This window comes from Giraffa tippelskirchi, chromosome 2 (assembly GCF_054371585.1).
Source record: "Giraffa tippelskirchi isolate mGirTip1 chromosome 2, T2T-mGirTip1v1.2.pri, whole genome shotgun sequence".
Classification (NCBI taxonomy): Eukaryota; Metazoa; Chordata; class Mammalia; order Artiodactyla; family Giraffidae; genus Giraffa; species Giraffa tippelskirchi.
The window spans coordinates 47319837-47339543 of record NC_137276.1 but is presented as its reverse complement, the minus strand read 5'-3'; the positions used below and the strand labels follow the sequence as shown (position 1 = coordinate 47339543).

The 19707-nt window shown below is 38.7% G+C and overlaps 1 pseudogene; it reads left to right on the top strand.

Moving 5' to 3' along the window:
• Positions 1-19146: 19146 nt before the first annotated feature.
• LOC145530946 (cytochrome c oxidase subunit 6A1, mitochondrial pseudogene) lies at positions 19147-19458 on the top strand (annotated as a pseudogene).
• Positions 19459-19707: the final 249 nt, after the last annotated feature.

The window sequence follows — 19707 nt, the reverse complement described above, 5'->3', positions numbered from 1 at the left end:
CATTCACCTTCCTTCATCTCATCATGTAGGCATTTTATCTCACATTATCACAAGAAGAATGGTGAGTAAAGTACAATATTTTGAGAGAGAGAAAAAGAAGCTACATTTGCAGTATATGTTATAATTGGTCGATTTTATCTTAGTTGCTATTAATCTCAAGTTTACATATTTATATACTATATATTTTAATATATTATATTTATGTGTATATGTATTTAAAATCTAGTTTATAAATTAAACTTTATCATAGATACATATGTATAGGAAAAGACACAGCACTATCTGTGGTTTTGGGCATCTACTGGGGGTCTTGGAATATACACTCCAAGGATAAGGTGAGGCCACTGTAATTTACCTGAGTTTAAATTCTCTGTTGTTTCTCTTTGGAAACAATCTCAATGGAATCAAGTGCAATAAGACCATGTTACTTGTGGGTGTAACTGCACACTTGTTTAGAGTAAATTATGATAAATTCTATTAGCAAGTGTGTTGGGTATTATGGATTAAAAATGAATGTAGAATGAATATTTTCATCATAAATAGTGTGACATTAATGACATGGTGACCAGAGGAGACCAGTCTGTCTTCCTGAAGTTAACTCACCATTTCTAAATGTGTGATCTTAGACCCATAACTCACTCTCCCTGAGCTTCGGAATTTTCATTTGTAAAATAAAAGTGATAATTTTGTCTGTACTATACTCTTATTGTCAAGATTAAATGAGAATATACATGTTGGGCAAGAAACGGATTGATATGTAGTAAGGAATTGATCAATATAACCCTTTTTTTGGCTCTTGTTATGAAAGTCCATAGACTTCCCACAGGGCGCTAGTGGTAAAGAACCCACCTGGCAATGCAGGAGATGTAAGAGACCCAGGTTGGATCCCTGGTTGCAAAGAGTTGGACATGACTGAAGTGACTTAGCAGCACCAGCATAAATGCCCACGTTTGGTCTGCTTGGTGGGAAACAGCACGGTGGTAGAAATAGTACCAGATTGTGTATCAGTGGGCCTGGCTTCATGTCCTTGCTTTATCACTTAAATGCTGTGTTGCTGTTAGCAAATCACTTGTCCACTCTGGACCTCGATTAAATTTTGTTTTGTTTTTCCATGAATAGATATCTAGACTTGTATGTGTGTGCCTGACCCTATGGACTGTAGCCTGCCAGGCTCCTCTGTCCATGGGATTCTTCAGGCAAGACTACTGAAGTGGGTTGCCATTTCCTTCTCCGGGGGATTTTCCCAACCCAGGGATTTAAACACTGACTCTTGCATGTTCTGCACTGGCAGGCAGATTCTTTACCACTAGTGCCACTTGGGAAGCCCCTTATCTAGACTTAATAGTCTCTAAGTTTTTTCAAGTATAAAAATCTTTGATTTTATGTAAGCCAACATCATGACTATGAAAACAATGCATATTCCTTACTGACTTTAAATATTAAAAACTATGCATTATGACAAAGAGCATGTATCAATTAAGTGACTTAGATCAGTACTTCCCACATTTTTATGTGTATTTGAATCAGTTGGGGGAATTCTTGGGAGCTGGTACAGTGCAGATTCCTATTTGGTAGGTCTGGGGAGGGTGGGGCTTGTGATTCTTCATTTCTAACACTTTCCCAAATCATCTGAAAAAGGGTAAAGGTCTCAGGTCTTCTCACTTTGGCTTCTCTTTTTGAACATCAAACTCTCACATGAATTTGAATATTAATGCTCTCTTATTTGTATCTATTTGTGGTTAGAACAGTTTGGAAGAAAATAAAAGAAAAATAATTGAAATAAATCAGTATATTAGAAATATAATACCAATTCATCACATCAATTCAGAAAGTACAGCAATAGCTCTGGAAGAGCTATTTGACAAATGATGATATTTTGGGGACTAAAATCAGATGGAAATTACTGAGGAGATGCAAGTCTCAGTTTCCATTTTTCTCCCCTTTGGGTCTTAAGAATCAAAACATCTATGGAATGGGCAAATGAAATTATCCTGAATATAAGTGAGCACCAAAAGATTGTAGGACTGGAGCAGTTGTGCTGTCTTAATTTATTTCTCACTAATAGTATTTCTTGCTGCCAGTTTTAACCCCTGCAAACTTTTATGATCAGAAATTGTCATAAAATTCACTTTTCAGTTAAGAACTGTGGATAATTCTGCCCCGGAAAGAATTTTGCACAAAACTTATTTTCTTTAAACTGTCAATGTGAGTGTCATGGTAAGAAAAGGGCTTAGGAAGTAAAATGAAATTAAACTTCTAATGACTCTCTGGCCTTCAGGTTGCAGGGGGCTGATGATGATCCAGTGTGAGGTGGGCAGAAAGAAGAAGCCATCTCACAAAATACCAGATCAAAACAAGAGATGATCCCCATCTATTTCAGGTTAGGAATTTCCTTTTGATTTCTCAAATCCTTTAATTTGTCAAAGTTCTTAATGTCTTGATGATAGGGAATGGAGAATGCATGTTGATGACTAGAAGCATTAGCCAATTGTCTTTCTTTGTTCTGTTGGTCAGACTTTGAAGTCGTGGAGAGAACAAGATAGTAAAAACTAGCTTGATCAAAGATGCTGAATTAGGTATTCGTTGGCTAGTAGCTGGTGGTCTACTGGCTGAGAACTGAGCTTTCTACATTAGGTGTATATAGCTTTCAAAGGAAAAGCTGAAAAACAAAAATGAGTGAGAGGTTTTGCTCTTTTTAATTCCAGATGTCCATAGCTATGCCCAGTGTGTGGGGAAATACCTGGGAAAAAACTACTGTGTTAGATAACGAGAATATATCTGACTACATAAATATACTTATGCACTATTTATATATTTATAGATGTACTTATCTTTATAAATATACATATATATTTATATGTATACTTATTTATGGATTATTTATATTTATAGGATATAGAATACAGAGTTCTCTCTGAAATGCAATTCAATTTTTTTGCATGTAAAATTTTCTTTTCTTTTCTTTTTTTTTTTTGGCCACACTGTATGGCTTGTGGGATCTTAGTTCTCTGACAAGGGACTGAATCCAGGCCACAGCAGTGAAAGTGCCAAGTCCTAACAACTGGACTGCCAGGGAATTCCCTGTAAAATTTTATTTTAAAAGGCACTTTTCTTATAAATCCTCTGATATAACTAAGAATTCTTTTGTGGCATAAATATATATTAATACTTGCCAATTCGATTGATAATTTTAATACTTGCTTTCCTTATCAGAGGAAATAGCTGTTCTTAATGTTTTCTTTCTTTTGGAAATTGATTACCTTCCTCTCAGTGACCTAAGTCCAAGTGTCGGTAGGGGAGTTTAATCTTAAGCTCTTGACATTTTGCAAAGGTTGCTAGCTTGGCCTTAATGTTAAAAATTCATAGATTATGTACTCAGATATATTCAGCTCTGTAAGTGTTTTTGATACGATCTTATTGCTGGATTTAACAGTTAAATGTCTAAGATGAGAATGCTAGTTTCTTCTTTGTTCTTTATCCTTTCTTACCAGGCTTTTAAAATCTTGTTCAGCCCACCCTCAATCCTCTGATTCTATTAGGTTGTTTTGGTTTTAACTCTGTCTTGGAAATGCCATCAAGTCTGGACTGATAAACTGAGATCTTTTTTTAATGGAATGGGGCAAATGATTTGACTGAATCAGGAAGCTGGGCTTGCTCTGCATATCCCTTGAATATGTATGTTCGTTTGAGGTTAAGTTGAGGGTCCTATTACTTTACGGGCTGTTGGTCACTTTGGATATGACCCAGAGTAGTTATCAATCCCACGTCTGTGAATGCTTTAAACTGGGTCTGACCTCTGACCTAGTCTTAAGTCTCTGTTGACCTAGAAGAGAACAGCCCTGGATCACCCTGGGCCATAACAGGCCAATTTGCTGGTCTGATAAGCAAGAGATTATTCAGTTCCTGTCTCCTAGATGTGACTTCCTGGCTTCAAGGGCTTTATTATGCCTCTGCACCCTAAGTTTGTATAGTGAGTTCTTATTGACAGGGTGACTTAGTAACATTCAGAGTGCTGGGGTATTGCTTAATAGAGAATTGATATAAGTGAAGCAGGTTTTCATATATTTTATGTGCTGTGTTTAGTTGCTCAGTTGTGTCAGACTTTTTGTGACCCCATGGACTGTAGCCTGCCAGGCTCCTCTATCCATGGGGATTCTCCAGGCAAGAATACTAGAGTGGTTTGCTGTTTCCTCCTCCAGGGGATCTTCCCAACCTGGGGATCGAACAGCATTGCAGGTGGATTCTTTACTGTCTGAACCACCAGCGAAGCCCACGAATACTGGAGTGGGTAGCCTATCCCTTTTCCAGGGAATCTTCCCTACCCAGGAATCAAACTGGGGTCTCCTGCATTTCAGGTAGATTCTTTACCAGCTGAGCTATCAGGGAAGCCTCATTTATTTTATATTAATTCTCAAATGCATCATTTTGGAAATATTCTTAAGGAATAGAATCATAGAGTCTTAAGAATTTTCTTGTGTTTCTTATCTAGTCTCAGACTATCTCCTCTTATATTCCTCTTGAAAGATAAGTGGTCATTAGTGAAAGGAAAATCATCAAACTCATATGTACAAATTATTGAGCACAGAGTTATAGCACAATCTAATAAGTACCATCTCTGTACCGGCTGTCGTGTTGAGCACGACATGTTATGTCTAGACAAATTGAACTTAGTTCCCAACCTCAAGGGATGACTTTTTTGTTGTTGTGTTTTATTGCTTAAAATTCCTTACAGATAGCCCATAAAATTGAGCTATTCCAATGTATTTCTTTGCTACATGTATATAAAATGTCCCAAAATACGCAATAAATAGGTTTCTAACTAGACTATTAGTCAGTCAGTCCTGTTTATTTCTTGGGTACCAGCTCAATCCTCCTGGTTACAATGTTAGAAAGAGGTATGTGGTGATTTTTCCCCTTTTTGTCTATGAAAGAAGCCATTTTGATTAGTAGCCTACATGCTGAACAGGGATAATAGATGTACTTATTTTTGGCCTTGTACTTCATTTTTAATATGTTTGAACTAACATTTAAAAATTGAAAAAACTGTAAAATTGGATTGTGGTGATGGTTACACAATTCTGTGAATATCCTATGTGAAGATACTTAAAATGGATGGGCTTTATATTTTATGAATTAGATTCAGCAAAGCTATTGCAAATCTGTATTTCTTGTTTCTTTTGAAAAATCCAAACTATCTGGCAATCTTGGACCTACATTCCCACATCAGCAGGGACCAAGCCATCAGCAGCAACCAAGCAGCTGCTGCTTTTAGGTGTAACATGAATTCCCTCATCCAGCCCAGCTACTCAACTAGCCCAACAAAAATAGTCAAGTCTCAGATTCTCTTCAGTGGCCAGTAATTCTCAGTTCAAAGTGGTTTTGCCATGATTCCTGCAGCTGAGGAGAGAAGAGGCTGCAGCACTAAAAAATAGCTTATGGAAGATAGAATCTCTAGGGTTTGACCAGCAAAGATTAAGCTCACTGAGTTCCCTCATCAACAGCAGTTCTCGTGAATACCTAAAACAGTGAGAGGCAGAGGCTTTTCTTTCTCCTGGATCTGTTGCCTGTCCTTTCACCACCCACAACTGACCACTCAACAGAATGCTGTGGGCCAGGTGGCTTGATTCAGAATGAATTGGTATCGTAGATTGAATTGTATGTCATAGGGTGGCCCATTTTGGTCTCATTTGTCAAACCTCACAAACTGACTCAACTCTTTAGAGAAGTACTTCCAAAATGGTTCCCCTCAGAACTTTAGAGTCTCAGGAGAAGCAAAAAAGTTTCTGTGGTTGCATGTTTTGGGTAAATGCTAGATATAATATTCACTCTCTGTATGAGCAATACACATTAGTATATTAATGGCCTTCAGGAGGTTGTCAATAAAGGAATGTATTTAATTTTGCTGTTTCCCAAGTAAAATTGATCTGAAAAGTTTACCCAGGAATCTTAACCCCAGCCTCCTTGGTCACATATCTTGTAAAATATTGGTAGGTCATCCTCCATAACATTGCCATAGAATGTTGTTTGGGTATCAGTTAGCTATATGGTGTTTTAACCATCAACCACTATCCAACTGAGGACACTTTGGGAAAGTATAAAGAAGGAGCAGGGTGTCTAGAGATAACAGGTACACCACTGCTTTAAGCTTTTAATTATTGGAATTAGGGACTTCCCTGGTGGTCCGATGGCTAGGACTTCATGCTCCCAATGCAAGGGGCCTGGATTTGATCCCTGGTCAGCAAACTAGATCTCACATGCTGCAATTAAGATAGAGGATCTCCTGTGTTGCAACTAAGACCTGGCACAGCCAAATTAAGTAAATATTTAAAAAATTGGAATTAAAGAAAGATCTCTTTTCAAGTAGGGTTTAAAGTCACTAGGGTTGGATGTAAAGCCATTGGAGGATATGGTTTCTCACGTGTACATGGTGATGGTCAAAATCTTTCTTTTGGTTTTTTGAGAATAGAAAGCATATCTCCTCTCTCTTCGTATTTCTATAAGAGTCAAAGTATAGTTTTTGTGTACAGGTAACATTCAAACTAGGTCGCTTTCGGGAACCTAGTTTGAACCTGCCAGTTTGGGTAGAAACGTAAGACAAAGAAATAGTAAGAGGTGGATAAGAGAGGAACAACTTGTAAGACATTTCCCCTGTAGCTGTTTCACATACATATAAATACATGTATTCAGTAACTCTTTGGCAAATAATAAAATTGTTCATTTTATTTGCAGAAAATTCAGAAAAATGTTAAGAGAAAAAGTGGTTGACCAGATGCAACCACTTGATAACACTTTGATGTTTTTCCGTCTCAGTATATATTGAACATAATGTAAAACAAGTTCCGCCTTAGCTTCGCTCACTTAATATTATGTTGCAAACGTTTATCTGTCAGTAAAAATCGTTTATGAACGTTATTTGTAATGACTATATTATGTTCCATTTTTTGGATCTATTATAATTTTTAAGTTTTCATTTAGATTATTAAAATGTGTATGTGTTTCTGGAAAGACCTCTATCCCAAGACTTTAGCAAAAGAAATGTCAAAATAGATCCCGATGAGATCACATGGATGCAGAAGGGTAAATGGCCTGCTTACGTTTCCAGGAGAGCTGAAAATAGAACCAAGGCCCCTTGTTCTGTGTCTGATACTCGAATCAGTGCCTTCAGCTCCAACCCCTGATGCTGACATCCTATCCCACACCTCTGAAACTGTCATTTGGGGGCTATTGATCTGATGGGTGATTTAGCCTGCAGCAAGGGAGCATAAGTGAGAAAATTGCTGTCAAAATGGACTGTGTCCCTGGGGTGTTGCTTTCCCTGCTTGAGCCCTCAGAGACATGGTGGAGGGTACAGGCAGGAGGGTCACACTGCTGGCCTCTCTCAGTGAGAAATGAAGAGGGAAAAATGGCCCTGGAGCAATTACCACTCTTAATTGCTTTGAAATGGACAGGATGCTTTTCATGGGGTGATCCACGACTGAAAACCATCCATTTAGTTTATAAATGAAACAGAGGAAGATGGACATCCCCATTTCTTAGGTAATCAGTACAGATTGTTTTCAGGAGGGTTAAGGAAACCACTAGGCAACGGGATAGAATAGGAACCTCACCACTGACCAGCTGCGAAAATAACAGATTTGTGCCATCATCCTCTTTCTTTCTGGGGTTATTATCCTGCATCTTTCCCTCTTTCCAAGAAACATGATGCAGCAAGATGTGGTTTTGGAGGTCAAAAGAACACAGAATAAAGTAATTGGTTTGTTCTTTTTCTGTATCTATTCATTTGTTTTTGTCTCCTTTCAGGAGATAAAAACATATAGCTTGTCATAAAAATTATAAGAATTCTTCCACAGTGGCAAATTTATCTCAATATGAGAATTTTTGAGAATTGAATCATTTCCTCACTGATCAGGATGATAAAATCATGGTTTTCAAAATTCTGTGTTCTAAGGGGAAAAAATGCGCTTCAACTATAATAAAATTTGTATTCACCAGCATTCACAAAAAAGAGCATCTGTGTGTGTGGAGAGTGTTTACATTGAATTATCTCCCACAAAACCCACCAGAAAATCAAGTTTAAGTTCCCCTGAAGTCTCTTTGGATTGTTCCAGATCTGAGAGTGAGCCTTTGACTAAAATCCTGATTGGGCATCATGGGAATGGGCCTCTTTCTGACAGGGCTTTTTAAAAAAACAAATTTAAAAATTGGAGCACAGTTCTTTACAATGTTGTGTTAGTTTCTGCTGTACAACAATGTGAATCAGCTATATGTAAATATATCTCCTCCCTCTTGAGCTTCCTCCCCCTCCTGCCCTCTAGGCCATCGCAGAACACTGAGTTGAGCTCCCAGTGCTATGTAGCAGCTGCCCACTAGCTGTCTGTTTTACACACAGTAGTGTATATACGTCAATGCTACTCTCTCGGTTCGTCCCACCTACTCTTTCCCACTCTGTGTCCACAAGTCCATTCTCTACGTCTGCATGTTTATTCCCTGACAAGGCTGTTTTAAAGGCTGCTGGTGGGAACTTAACGATATTTTCCTAAAGTCAGTGAGACATACTCTCCAGGCCATGAAACCTTGATTTCCACACATCATCCTTGGTGGCTTGAGGAAAGTCTCACATTGCCTGTTGTATGTGCCATTGCCTGGGTGGCTCAAGAGCCTAAGAGTAATGCCTGTCTTCTGTCCCATATGAAAGCTTGTATGATGGGAAGACAAGCAATCATCATCATCTTTATCTTTTCCATCCTATGACCATCTCTAACATCATCATTGTTAGTCATCAGTGAGTACTTCATCACAGTGTAATTCTTAAGATTTAAAATCATGATTCTCATACATAATGTAGGCCTATGTCAAGTTTTATTTAATGGAACTAAGAAAATGCCAATAGCATGACAGAATGGTTTCAAAAGAAAACAGGAGGAACTAGGGTTTTATTTTTGTCTTTTTAGTTGGTAGAAAAACAAAAAAGGAATGCTGAGAGGATTGCCAAATTAGAAACAAAACTGATTCACGTCTCATAGAGGAATAAAACCATATTAAACCCATATATTGGGGTTTTCTTCTCTAAGAAACAGAAAGTAAGACAATCATACTCTATTAAAGTTTCCTAGGGCTGCTGTAACAAATTACCACAAATACTATGGCTTAAAACAACACACATTTATTACCACTTTTCTTGAGGTTGGAAGTCTGAAATCAAGGTGTTGGCAGAGCCACGCTCCCTCCTAAAGGGTCTGGGGAAGAACCCTTTCTTGCCTTTTCTAGGCAGGGCAAGTTAGTTCTTTCTTAGAGAAGCATTCCTTAGTATTCCTCGGCTTGTGACAGCATAGCTCCAGTTTCTGCCTTCATTTTCACTGGCCTCTTCCCTCTTTATCTCTGTTTCTTCTCCTCTTGGGAAAACACCAGTCACTCTAAATCCAGGATGACTTAATCTTGGGATTCTTAATTAATTACATCCACAAGGTCCCTATTTCCAAATAAAGTCACATTCTGAGATTCCAAGGGCCTCCCTGGTAGCTCAGATGGTAAGGAATCTGCCTGCAATGTAGGAGACCTGGGTTCGATCCCTGGGTCGAGAAGATCCCCCGGAGAAGGGAATAGCAGCCCACCCCAGTACTCTTGCCTGGAGAATCTCATGGACAGAGAAGCCTGGCAGACACGACTGAGCAACTAATACTTTTGAGATTCCAAGAAGACGTGAGTTTTGGGGAGAAAGCATTCAACCAACCGCTACTGCTGCTAAGTCACTTCAGTCGTGTCCGATTCTGTGCGACCCCATAGACGGCAGCCCACCAGGCTCCCTCGTCCCTGGGATTCTCCAGGCAAGAACACTGGAGTGGGTTGCCATTTCCTTCTCCAATGCATGAAAGTGAAAAGTGAAAGTGAAGTCGCTCAGTCGTGTCCAACTCTTAGCGACTCCGTGGACTGCAGCCTGCCAGGCTCCTCTGTCCATGGGATTTTCCAGGCAAGAATACTGGAGTGGGGTTCCATCACCTTCTCCTTCAACCAACTATTTATACCTTAACAGTGTTTTACTTTATAAAATGTTTGCATGCTAATTAGTTATGCCAACACACTTGTAATCTCTTACAAAGTCAGATAGCTCTGAGGCCGATTTGTTTAAAAAATACCACTAACAGGTGGAGTAGAAATGGAAACCCACTCCAGTATTCTTGCCTGAGAATCCCATGGACAGAGGAGCCTGGTAGGTTACAGTCCATGGGGTTTGCAAAGTCAGACGTGACTGAGCAACTGAGCATGCACACACAGGACAGTAGAAGATCACGTAATTATCTTTTATTGTTTCCTCCAAGTTTGGAGAATCTTTCTTAACAACTTTTATAAAAAATTCCTATTCCTTGCCAAGCTCTGTGATTCATGATATTTATATATTATCTCATTTTATCCTCACACTTCACCAAGTAGGTTTTGTTATCTGTATTTTCACAGATGAAGATACCTGAGGCACAGAGAAGTTGAGCAACTTGCTAAGGCTGCACAGCTAGTAAATGACAGTTTTTAAAATTTGTACAAAGCCCTTAGCCCATTACTCTTTTGGCTACTTGTTCCTTCTTTAAGTCAGGTTAGATAAAGGTCTCCATCTTCTTCCTGTCACAGAAGATGAGTGACTATAAACAATAGCTCTTCCTGAAGTGTGATGTTATTACTGAGGTAAACTCTCAGTGGAAGAAAGATCACACTGCATGACTCTTAGAAGATGCTTTCCTTAGATCGAGAGAGTCCCAAGAACACTCCTAAAGAAATAGTAATTGAATTTCTTTTCCTCTTTCTGCTTTTTAAAAAAATATATAGATAATGTTGAATTTTTGGAGTTTTTTTGAACTTGCAGAGTTTTTTTAAAGGTTTTTAAAAATACCTGCTTTTTGCTCAATCCACAGTTAAGTAACATACAGTAGTAGAAAGACATGCTTGTGCTATTTGGTTTGAATGATAATGCATCCTTATCTATTCGAGTACTACACATTTTAGTGTGTGTTTTAATTTGGAAAATGTGTATTGTCTTCTGGTTGTGATTTTCGTTAGTAGGTTCAGTGAGGACATTTTTCTAATCTTTTATAAAGATGAGCACCTGAAAAATCAGTGTTAGCTTAAATTGTAGTTTAGGTTGAAATGCAAAGCCAGTTAGGAAGGCAGCTCCTTGTGAACTAATAATATTAAGGGTTAGTACTAGAGCAAATAATAACTCCAGGAATTTGCAGACTTCACTTCTGTAATCCTGGGAAAGCCACAGAAGGCTGAATGATGTAGGGAAAAGGACAGTGAATCAGGAGCTGTGCCATGCCCTTGTGACCTTGGACAAATCATTCACCTTTTCTGAGTTTCACTTCTCTTTAAACACAATGAGAATTGCCGTGTTTCTATGTTATACTGATTATTAGTATATTCCTGTTGAGCTGTATCTACTGTTTTGAAGTGTATACTGAACAAGCATTTGCCCATTTGCTGGGATGTTTAGTCTTCCATTTATTCTTTTGATTCTCCTTAGAATATAAAAGTTAGTGGAGTAGTTTGAATTTAAATAATACTCTTTGTTTTTAGAAATCCAAATTTGTTCTTGTGTTAAATCCTTTGTTTTCATATTATGCATGTATTCTATGTAGATTTGCCTACCTATTAACAAAGATAGGAACTGAAAGTTAGTAGCTGCCAAAACGGGCATTGGCTTTATTGCTGAGGAGCAGAGACTGATCCTAGAGGCCCCTTCATTTCCAGGCAAGTAATAGACACTGTGGTTCATTTTACAGCACCTGAAGTGTAGATCTTTTGCACATTTTGCAGCCGAGGGAACTTTAAGGGTAGCAAATGCTGTTTGTGCCTTGCATATTTGCCCTTCCCTCATAGCTCAGTTGGTAAAGAATCCGCCTGCAATGCAGCAGACCTTGGTTCGATTCCTGGGTTGGGAAGATCCACTGGAGAAGGGATAGGTTACTCACTCCAGTATTCTTGGGCTTCCCTGATGCCTCAGCTGGCAAAGAATCTGCCTGTAATGTGGGAGACCTGGATTTGATCCCTGGGTTGGGAACATTTCCTGGAGAAGGGAAAGGCTACCCACTCTAGTATTCTGGCCTGGAGAATTCCATGGACTATACAGTCCATATGGGGTCACAGAGTCGGACACGACTGAGGGAATTTCACTTTCATTATTGCAAGGGGTCTGGACTTGAGTTACCAGCAGCATGTGTATCTCTTTGCTTAAGGACCTTTTCTATTAAAAGCAGCTGTTAGGCTGCACTTCTGTGTAACGGCAATCCAGAAGTATCTACATGTTTTAGAAGTAATGTTCCCTTAGGAGCAGCCCTCACTCAAAGAGTACTGGCAGTTGTTGAATAAATATCCCTGACTTCCTGTCTCCAGAACTGTGAGAAGTACATTACTGTTATTTATAAGCCACCTACTTTATGGTATTTTGTTATAGTAACCTGAACTGAGAAGACATCTCCAAAGTAGGAAACTCCCTGATGCAGAGGTTCTTAATCTACAACTTATGGGTTCCTTGAGATAACGTGGAATTATAAATTTTGTTCTTATGAGACACATCATAGCTTTCCTCAGCTTCTTAAAGAGTCTGTGACCTCCTGAAGGTTAAGAACAACTGCTTTAGGCTTTGATGCTTTATTGAGATTGACACAAAACTGTCATCCTTGGTCGATTGTGATGACCAACCTCATTTTTATCAATGTTTCTCAGAGTCTATAGAATCAGATAAATGAGTCAAGAAATATTTATTACAGCTGGAGGGACCACTGACATTATCTCAACCAAATCTATCATTTGAAAAAGGAGGAGACTGGCCTCAAATTACTACAAGATAATCTGAATATAATTGTTTATTTTATTTTAAAAAATTGTTATTTGTATAGCTTTATTTACAGTTCAAAACTATTCAGATCACAATGTGATTGTATTTCTTTCCACTGGGTTTGCTGAGCTATATACTTAAGTTACATTCTTGTTGTTGTTCAGTCATTCAGTTGTGTCTGACTCTGTGACTCCAAGGAAGCATGCTAGGCTTCCTTGTCCTTCATTATTTCCCAGAGTTTGTCCAAATGCATGTCCACTGAGTTGGTGATTCCATCCAACCATTTTGTCCTCTGTTGCCTCCTTCTCCCTCTAACTTCAATATTTCCTAGCATCAAGGTCTTTTCCAATGAGTCAGCTCTTCACATTAGGAGGCCAAATTATTGGAGCTTCACCTTCAGCATCAGTCCTTCCAATGAATATTCAGGGTTGATTTCCTTTAGGATTGACTGTTTAGAAGTTATATTCTAAACTATTCTATTCTGAACTTAAGCTACAATGCCCCAAATAAAGTTTACTGTGTACCCTTTATATAAACATATAGGAGTTTAAACATTTTCCTTTGGCCAAAAGTGATCATGTTTCTTCCATTTAAACATATGTTTTAGAAAAGTTTACAGGCCTAAAAAAAGGTTAAAGTCACATTTTAAAATTCCTCTTGCTTTCCACCCCCCAGCAAATTTACATGTTATAATTAGAGCCAGTATGATGAAAGGAATTTGAATGAAGAATATTGCTTTACAAGAAAGAGTTTCAAGAATACATCATTTGCACAGAGTTAAAAATATTTCAAAATCTGCATAAAAAGAATGCCAGTTTTTATTAAATGAGCAATGTATTTTGTCCAAGTAATTGTGTGTGTGTGTTAGTTGCTCAGTTGTGTCCAGCTCTTTGCGATCCCATGGACTGTAGCCCACCAGGCTCCTTTGTCCATGGAATTCTCCAGGCAAGACTACTGGAGTGGGTTGCCATTTCCTTCTCCAGGGGATCTTCCTGACTCAAGGATAGAACCTGGGTCTCCTGCACTGCAGGCAATTCTTTACCATCTGAGCTGCAGGGAAGTCCCTATCTAATCCGTAATTCACACTAAAACTATGTGATGTGGGTTTTAATTTTTTCATTTTATAGAAGGGGAAACTAGCTGCACTTAAGTAACTTGGCAAGATGAATGAATTGTAAATGCTAGAGGCAGGATTCAAACACAGGCTTAACTACTCTTTCCACTCTGTCACACTGCTTTCTTCCTGTCAGGAAGGAAGGAAAGGGCTGTTTTCCAGAGGTTGCTATGCGAGATTCTCATAACAGAAGTTACTGTTTACTGAGAAATTACTTATCCTTTTATCGCCTCTTTGAGATACATACCAGTTATTCTTCTCAGCTGCAGAATGAAACAAATTCACTTAAACAATAAAAAATATAGTGAAACAGTGATAGTATGATTTGCAAAAACTTTGGAAAATTCAGTTTATAGATATATGAACAATTCAAACACAGATGGTATTTCAATGTAAAGACAAATACAAAGTAAAGAGAAAATTTTCGACCCTTCATATCATTTTTCCTGTAAGGTAGAGTATGTTTGAAAGACAAATAAGAACACTTCAAATTTAAGAGAAATGGATGAGGTCCCCACACTTTGCAGTCTTTATGAGACCAGTGAGATCAACTGGCAAATAAAAATACCAATCGGTTGTTTTATATAAAGATTTAACAGAAACAGTGCGATTGTGGTTGGGTAAGGCAGAGGGTTTTACATATTCGATCAACAGACATTCATTACTACATGCCTGGCTCTGTATTAACCTCTGAGGACTTGGTGGTAAACAGGAGAAAGGACAGAAAGAGCCCATGTCTTTCCAGAAACTATGTTCCTGAGTGGGGATACCAGTGGCTGGACAATGAGGTACCGTCATGTGTGGTAAGTGTTAACAACAGCAGAGAGTGTTGGATGCTGTGGAAATTGATGGGAGGCCGCTGAATTCACGTTGGTTAAATTGGGCAGTCAGCCAAGTAAACAGGGGTCAAATGTGCAAAGGAGTCATCCAACAAGAAAGAATGGCATTGACGAAGCCTATAGAAAAAAACATAGCATGACATGTTAAGGTACCAAAAGAGGTTCAGTGTGTCTAGAGTGAAGAGTGAGAGTGGGGTGGGGTGGAGGGTGAGAAAGTGGCAAGATCTCAGGGTAGTTTAAAGACATTAGCATCCCCCACTCTTACCCTGAAGCTCTCATTTCACACTATATCCAGTGCCCGTATCCCAAATTATAAGACCTCATGCTGCTGCTGCTGCTAAGTCGCTTCAGTCGTGTCCGACTCTGTGCGACCCCATAGACAGCAGCCCACCAGGCTCCGCCATCCCTGGGATTCTCCAGGCAAGAACACTGGAGTGGGTTGCCATTTCCTTCTCCAGTGCATGAAAGGGAAAAGTGAAAGTGAAGTCACTCAGTCGTGTCCGACTCTTAGCGACCCCGTGGACTGTAGCCTACCAGGCTCCTCCATCCATGGGATTTTCCAGGCAAGAGTACTGGAGTGGGGTGCCATTGCCTTCTCCATAAGACTTCATAGATAACGTCATAAGAACTATATTGAACAGCAACTGAATAGTTGAAAAATGTTATGCTTTTGGGAAATTTCATGCACTATTTTCTAAATTTGATATCTGATTTCTTTTATGTTTCAAAGTCAATTTTTTATTTAACTTTTAAACCTTTCCATAGATACCTGAAAAACTTGAGGATTCTAGGTACCATGTCCATTGGAACCATTGGGCTAGATGGAACCATATGAATGATGAAAGACTAGATAGAAAGTCTTGCAATGATGTTAAACCATTTTTGTCCTAGAGGCCATGGGAAACCCTGGCAAGGTTTCATCAGAGGAGCAACTTTTCAGAATTGCACTTTAGAAACATCATTCTGGCTGCAGTGTGCAGAATGCGTTGAAGGGGAGTTAAAGAAATGTGTCACAGTAGGGATTGAAATGAGGGATGTTAGAGGCTTGCTGCAAATTCCCAGGGGAGAGTTGATTGGACCCTGGACTAGTGCAAAGTTATGACAAAGGATAGAATTATAACTCTGTAGGATAGTGGTAAGATGAGGTACTAGTGATTTAGACTGAAATCTTTGGTCCTCGGAAAAAGTTCTTGTTATCTCACACTTTGGTGGTGTCATTCATTAGACCTGGTATAGCTTGTGAATTTATACCCCATGTCAGAATGAGATGAATAAAACAAGTTGACTGAAAAACAGTTTGCAGGTCTTTGGTCAATGGACTCACTGGTCCATTTGAACATGTGTATAGGCAGACTGTTGCCTGGTGGAGATTTGGATCAAATGTTCCCCATTTTCCTCAAATGTTACATGTTTACCAAGAAGTAAATACTCTTTGTTTTCCTTTATCTGTTGTAAAACTTAACAAAACAGATAATGTCTGCTTTCCAATTTGGTGCTATAATGCATCATTCATAAGAGCAAGTCCCAGGCAATGCAGCTACAGTTCATGGAACTCTCTCACCTGTGTTAATGCTCCCTGCTCATTTATGTGACCCTGCCAGGATTCTATTTGTGTTTGTGGCAGGTGAAAAACAGCTGCCTTTTTTTTTTTTTTTAAATCAAATCTATCTGGAATTCAAGAGTCGAGCGAGAACTTGTGTGCCTTACTTTTTACTTTGAATAAATGGATGTTAGTTACAAAGAATGATGATATATGCCTAAGGTTTACTCTGAGCTAAAGGATTATTCTGGACATAAAAAAAAAACAGCAGATGTAAGAAGGGCATTCCAATCTCTTTTATTCCAGAAAGCAGGAGATAAAAACTCCTATATGAAAGATGCACTCCTTGAACAGCAGAAATAAACATTCCTCTACAGAGTCAAAGTTGTGAGAATTCTGTATGAACAGATCATGTTAAACTAATTATTATCTTCTTTTAGTCTCTCCATAAATTTTAGTACTTTTCCACATTTTCCTCTTTTTGTTCAATCTGATATAAAGTACGTAGGTTTTGCCATTTCTTTGGGTCTTCTTTTTGGTATGAAGGCTCTTGTGTCACATAAAATTTATACAAATTTGTATGCTTTTCTCTTGTTAATCTGTTTTATGTCAGATTAATTCTCAGGCCCAGCTTAAAAATCCTAAGTGTGAAGTAAAAACTTGCCTCTCCTATAGTTATACACCATGTCTGCATTTTTTATTTCCAGTTTGTCAGGGAATAGCAATTTCTATGATGTAAATAATTATATAACTGCTTGAGACTCAGAAAATTGTAAGCAAAACTCATTTTAAAATGTATTTATTGAGTGCACAGCCCTCCGTTGCAAATGATACCAGTTACAAAATAATTTCATATCTTGCTCCCTGCACTATCAGTGATTAAGATTTTTGGGGAAAGATAGAATTGGACATAAAACAAAAAGATCAATAAATATTTCATTAAAAACCTTGACACTGAAAAACTTTTGGAAACAATTTTCTTTCCTGGAAGTAGAGGTCTATGTGATAGCATTTATTTATTACAACAATACTTTGCATGTAATTAACCAAAATGGTGAATTTTAAACTATCTGTTAATTATATTTGATTTTTAGGGGTTATAGGAAAATGATTATGATACACATACATATGAAGTGTTTCCAAACAAATTTCAACAAACAAAAATAAGGAAAAAAATTTCTTTGTGGTTAGTATACACATTGGACTCAACCTCCTGGTGCCCCTATGTGGGTAGGTGACTTAGAGCAATTGAAATGGTTGCTCTGTGAGCTTCAGTTTTGTCATTTGTAAAACAGGAGCAACGTTTTTTTTTTGTTTTTTTTTTTGAGGAGAGCGATCATTTTATTTAAAGGCTCTCTGAAATGAAGAAACAAGTTGCAAACACACAGATGATGGAGGATATATATTTGAAAGAACATGTGGATCCTATTTAATAAATTAAGTGCTAGGGCAAGGAGTGGGGTTTTCTGAGTGACTCAGATGGTAAAGAATCTGCCTACAATGTGGCAGATCCAGGTTCAATCCCTGGGTCAGGAAGATCCCATGGAGAAGGGAATGGCTACCCACTCCAGTATTCTTGCCTGGAGAATTCCATGGACAGAGGAGCCTGGTAGGCTACAGTCCATGAGGTTGCAAAGAGTCAGATTGTGACTGAGTGACTAACACTAGGGTATAATCAAGAAGAAAAATTTAGAGCAAAGTTACACAGAGCCTTAGTTGAATTCACTTTCCCCCAGATTCTTTTCAGGTGTCCCTGGCAGCTCAGCTGGTAAAGAATCCACCTGCAATGCAGGAGACCTAGGTTCAATCCTCAGGTTGGAAAGATCCCCTGGATTCTTGGCTGGAGAATTCCATGGACAGAGGAGACTGGTGGGCAACAGTCCCTGAGGTTACAAAGAGTTGGAAACAAATGAGCGACTAAACACAGCACAGCACACACAGATTCTTTTCAGTTGCATATGTTCACTGCTCACTGTCCCCACTTTCCCTTAGTTGGCTTCTAATACTCACTACCTTGCCTCTTTCACACAGGTGAAACTGTCTTAATACTCCTTTTAACTCTGTGATTCAAAATGTAATCCCTGTGATCCCGTCATACATTAGAGAAGCAAAAAAGAAATGCTCTTATCTACTACTTAATAAGACAGGAAAATATCCTCAACATTTAAGAGAAAATTTAAGTACCCTGGATCAAAATAGCCTAAATCCCTACCAATGATATGTTTAGTATTTATGAATCATGAAATTGAACTAAGCAATTTGAAAATTTGATATTTTTATTGAATTTATTTATCATGCAAGCAATTCCTTCTGAACTTTCTTCTTAACTTAAATAACTCACATAAGTCAGAAAATCAGGAATAGCCATCATGTCTTCAGGCAGTTCTTTACCCACTTGCCCAGAATGTAAGCTGCAGGAAGCTGTGAGAGATTAAATTGGAAAAAAAGTTCAGGGCATTTCATGAAGGGTAAGAAAGTGAGGGTGAGAATTTTATTCTGTAGGCAATGGGGAGTCTTTGAAGGTTTCTTAGCAGGAGAGTAACTTATTCTGAACTGTAGAAGATTAATTTGACATTGGTGTGTAGAATTCATTGGATGGGAAAGCAACAGGAGTTAAACATTTATTTTAATAGTCTAGATAAGAGGCAATGAGTATCTGAACACAGATGGTGGTGGTGGGAGAGGAGAAGAGGGGCTGTGGCAAGACACATCATTTAGGCTGAGTGAACAGGGTGGGATGCCTAATTAGATATGAGAAATGTGGGAAGGGCAGGAGTCAGATGTTACCTGCCTAGGGGTGTAAAAGTGATGCTTAGGATCCAGATTGAAAATGGCAGTGGCAGCTGGATCCCAGGTTTCTTGGCTGCTAAGTTGTACCTGGCTGCAGCTGAGTCAGCCTATGTCTAGTGGGGTCAATGGTGAAGAGGGCTCAGCTTGCCTGTGGAAGGTCCTCACCTACTTTGTGGCACTTCCCAGGGTGGGAGTGAGCATGCTGAATGTCTATCTAAAGTTGCACCATGGAGAGAAGAGACCTGAGTTCATCGCCTACCCCTTCCAAGCCCTTTCCCTGGGGAGATGGCAACCATATTCTATTCCATAACCCTGTGTGAATCCAGTTCCAACTGGCTATGAAGTTGAATAAAGAGAACCTGAGCCACTACCCAGTGGGGACCACAGCACTGGTTTGGACAATTACTCTGCATAAATGGACCAGAAAAGTATACAGGACCTTAAGCTCACCACCTTGTATCCAGTGATGACTATTATACTTGATGACCATTGTGCTGATCTTGCATCCCTTTGGTTATGAGAGATGGTGGCTTAAATAAATAACTTATTCATGAGCTGAAAAAAATGATGCTTGAATTGGAAAGGAAAAAAGTAGTAAAGA